Raw genomic sequence first — 5,000 nt, 5'->3', positions numbered from 1 at the left:
AAAGAAATTCAGGGAGAAGCTTATGTAACGATGAAAGTATGTTTTTAATACCATCCGTATTTAGGCACATAAAAACATGGTTAGAATAAATAATAATACTTCACGATTTCGTGAACATTCAAAAATCCAATTTTTTATAAACAAACCTAAAAGTACGATAAAGAAAGAAATTCGGGAAGACGGTTAAGTAACGATGAAAAGTCATGTTTTTAATACCAACCGTATTCAGGCACATAAAAGCATGATTAGCATCCATAATAATATTCCAAAATTCGCGAACATTCAAAGAAAAATTTTTTTTTTATTTAAAAAGGAAATCAAAAGGACGACAAAGAAAGGAATTCAGGGAGACTTTCTTCTTGTCTGATTAGCAAGACGTGAATATTGATGAAACAATCAGTGTGAGCATCCTCATAACCGGAAGTGTACATTGAATAGCAAATTGCGATTGCCACTTACCCAGATGAATTGAGACATACGGGGCAACTAATTAAATACTTTACAGCTTTAAGACAAGAGATTTTTTTTCCTTATTTTTTTTTTTATTTTAGAAATTCCTTCTTGGTACATGATGTTTTTCTTGTAAATAAGATTGATGATGAGTGTAAAGTTTTGTACGTAATATGTAAATAGGTCACAGTTATAGATACAATTTATCAATGTTTTCTGAGCGAGACCAGAGTCCGTACTTTTCAATTTTGATTGGCACAAATCAGTAAAGACGATGTGATAATAGTTTAATGTGGTTGAAAGTGTAACTTGTTACTGAAGTATATCCCCTTTCGCAATTATATTCGGTCGAGAGAATCTTGTGGCGAATCGATTCTAATTAACCGAGAGTGATTTCGGAACTGATTCCTAACTCAGAGTGTTCAGCCAAAACGAGAAATAAGATAAATGTCTTTCAGTATTGACTCTTTCCTTTCTGACGGGCAGACGACCTAATCACTCTTTCCATGATGTAAACATTGACCTAGTCATTTCTGTCAGTACTATGTCCTGTGGCAAAGTGAGCGATTGTGGTCTGTACATATATTATATATATATTCTACAATGTCATGATGCCTTAAGATCTAGCTATTTTACAGTTATAAATAATATTAGAGTATATCTGGAGGAAAATAAAGCCATTTATCGTGACAATCGCTCACTTCAGCTGCACTAGATACCTATATTATTATGACTATTATAATAGTGTAAATGGTGTGTATTATATTGTTTGAAATTATAATATTTCTAATAAAAGCTGCGTTTTCATTATCCTTGACGTAACCGAAAGCGATTGTGAGGTCAAATGAGACACTCAAAGACTATTCGAGACGGATGAGGAACTTATAAATGAGGAGCACAAGTGACTGCGAACTCAGACGCCGAAGTCCCAAGTTGGTCATCCTTTATCCTTCAACATCTGAAGCTCGAAGTTTCGCGTCACTTAGTATAAATCCTCCGAAGTCATTGTAAGCGAGGAAACTTGAGCAGTGGGTCTCTGTGACCCGAACGAACGATTTAGTATATTGCTTGAAATGAGCCCCTTTCCCTCAAGTTCCAAGACTGATGATCTGGGTAACGAAATCCAAATGTATTCCAAGGCTTTCACCCGCTCTAGGAGTGATAGAATATAGGATTAGGCCAAAGGCCAAGTGCTGTGACCTATGAGGTCATTCAGCGCTGAAACGGAAATTGACAGCAAACGGTCTGAAAGGTGTAACAGGAGGAAAACCTCGCAGTTGCACCATGAATCAATTGTTAGGAGAGGGTGGAAAGTAAACAGAAAGAAAGAGAATGTGAACGGAGGTACAGCAATGAAAGGGGTTGCAGCTGGGGGCCGAAGGGAAACTGCAAAGAACCTTAAGTAATGCCTACAGTGGACCGCATGAGGTGCACTGACGGAAATACCACCCTACGTGGGCTTCAGGAATGATAGTTCCTCGTTGGACGAGTCGGTAGAGTTGTCGGCTAGCACTCTGCTAGGCCCGAGCTCGAGTCTCCGGCCGGCCAATGAAGAATTAGAGGAATTTATTTCTGGTGATAGAAATTCATCTCTCGCTATAATGTGGTTCGGATTCCACAATAAGCTGCAGGTCACGTTGCTAGGTAACCAATTAGTTCTTAGCCACGTAACGTAAGTCTAATCCTTCGGGCCAGCCCTAGGAGAGCTGTTAATCAGCTCAGTGATCTGGTTAAACTAAGGTATACTTTTTCAGGAATGATAGCAGTACTGGTAAGGTGAAGAAAAGGAAAGTATAATCACAGTCGTTTTCAGTAGATTGTTGTTGATATTTTGAGTGACCTTTGGGAGATAGGTTGTTTCTTCAGCATATTCTTCTTTCTTGATTTTCAAATTCATATGGACTGAATGTTCTTATGCAATGGGAATAAGTATAGCATTCTTACAGTTTGTTAAAAATTCTATTAGCATCCTGAATTACACCGATACGGTGACAGAAAATTATAATTTAGCATTCTAGAATCAGCACACACGCACGTACAAACACACACACACGCAACCACACGCACACACACCACACACACACACACACACACACACATATATATATATATATATATATATATATATATATATATATATATATATATATACTGTAAATATATATATATATATATATATATATATATATATATATATATATATATATATATATATATATATATATATATATATATATATATATATATATATATATATACATACACAACTTATACTTTCACAATAGTTCTGTGCATTAAAACAGCTAATAACATGAGCTCATTTAAACTGGATGGTATCTAGCAGAGATATTTATTCAGGAAAAGTTGCAAGCTTTCCAGGACGAACATTCCTCATCGTCTGAAGTAGCTATCAGTGTAAATAAGGTTCTGTTATAAAAAAAAAAAAAAAATATATATATATATATATATATATATATATATATATATATATATATATATATATATATATATATATATATGAATATATGAGTGTGTGTTGTAAGTTTTGCATATAGCAATCATTGCCTCCTGTGTTGTATGTATATATATATATATATATATATATATATATATATATATATATATATATATATATATATATATATTATATATATGTATGTATATATATATATATGTATATATCTATATATACACATAGTTTGGTATCGATTTAATTAACCATTCATGTCTCTTTCATGACCAAAACATTCTATTCAGCGTTGTCTTTTCTTTCTTCATCTGATGTTATTACTGACCCAGTCTTGCTTTTGACAAGTATTTTCTTCTTTCCACCCATACATATAATTGTCTTAGGGGCTACTCTAACACACATGCCACTCCCTGAATACATGGATTTGTCCACAAAGCTTTTTTGTCCAAATTTCTCTCTTATTTCTGACAGGTTTTCGTAATTTCGCTATCTAGACTTGAGTACCAAGCAAGTTCTACTTGATTAATGACACAAAAAAGCTTACGAAAGAGAAAAGAACCATCACTTTCGAATTTTAATAGATGGAATTTTTTATGGTTAAGTAAGTCCGACATGGAAAATCTACCAAGTGGGACCGAGGAGACTTGAGCGAATTATGACCAATTAACTCTTCTGAAGTGGCAGAGGACTTTCGTTTCTGGCTTCGACATCAATGGTTCGAAAAAACAGTTACAAAAAAGTATCTTCTTCATTCATAAAGTTAAATTCTCATACACCTTAAGAAATTTTACACTAACTGCGCGAACCGTAATCACTAATTACTTGAGAAGGTTTTAATGGGAATCTTCTCGGAAGTCTTCCCACCCTGTTTAGAAGCTCCACTATTACCGAGTTAACAAATTTCCTGTGAAAGGTTTCACCATCAAGGGCCCAAACAACTTCCTCAAAGAGCGTCATAATCAGTGCCCAGCAAACTTCCCTGTAGATGCTTTGATATCAAAGACCAGCAAACTTCCTTAAAAGACTTCCTACTGCGAAGGACGAAACTGGCAAAAAAATATTCTTGAATGAGAGCAACTGAAAAAAAAAACACTAGGAAAGTAACAAAAAAAGTACCGCTATTTCGTAAGAAATAATTATCGATACAGATTCTTTTCTAGGAATTGCTTTTTTGGTATCTTTCCTAGATAGTGACCCCCAAGGGTTTTAACCCGGTATGTATCCACCTTTGAGGCGTGTTTAGTAAAAGCCCGTTGGGGATTACCGTAAAAACATAAACAAAAGACTGTAAATATCATAAAGATAACGACCCCCCAAGAAATATTAGTCCTAGATAACGACCCCTGTACTTTGTTGGGGGTCACTATTTAGAAAGATCCGCTTTTTTGTATACTTCGGCTCAAACTCACAGTAGTAGTATAAAGAATCAAATTTGTATCTATGCAATGCAATTTCCGTAAAGTAATGAAAACGGGAGTCGAGTGAACCTGCAAACTTGCAAGGATCATCTTGTTAGATAAAAATCCCACTGAATTTAATTTACACATAACAACTTAAATTTTAAAGACAGATTCAGGATACAAAGGGAAGTCATACAGGAGAACATGATGAACATTTCCAATGAATCGCAACAACCATACTCAAGGAAGGAGAGCATTTTGAAAAATTCCTTCAAGACAATTCATAGAGTTTAAAGCTGAAAAATATTTTTAAATTTTCTATAACTGAAACAGCAACTGACAAAAAGAACGACACATTTTAAGGCATTTCTTCTTAATTGGCGATAATCCCACACCTGAATGGAGCAATAGAAGGATTTGGGTGGTACTAGAGTGGTTCTAAAAATAAAGTAAAAAAAAAAAAATAAGCGGAAGTTTCTTCGGCTCAATCGAGTTTTCTGTAAATCGTATAATCAAGGCCACCGAAATAGATCTTTCAGTGGTCTCGATATAATGCTGTATGAGCCGCGGCCCATGAAACGTTAACCATGGGACGATGGTGGCCTGTCCTATATCTTTGCCAGATGCACGTTTATGGCTAAATCTAACCTTAAATAAAATAAAAACTACTGAGGCTAGAG

General features: G+C 34.8%; 1 pseudogene; it reads left to right on the top strand.

The window, feature by feature from the left end:
• The window catches only part of LOC136844438 (uncharacterized), a 112,075-nt pseudogene extending 110,830 nt beyond the window's left edge, over nucleotides 1-1,245 (top strand).
• Nucleotides 1,246-5,000: the final 3,755 nt, after the last annotated feature.

Source organism: Macrobrachium rosenbergii, chromosome 12 (assembly GCF_040412425.1).
Source record: "Macrobrachium rosenbergii isolate ZJJX-2024 chromosome 12, ASM4041242v1, whole genome shotgun sequence".
NCBI lineage: Eukaryota > Metazoa > Arthropoda > Malacostraca > Decapoda > Palaemonidae > Macrobrachium > Macrobrachium rosenbergii.
This window is presented reverse-complemented; position numbering and strand designations above follow the sequence as displayed.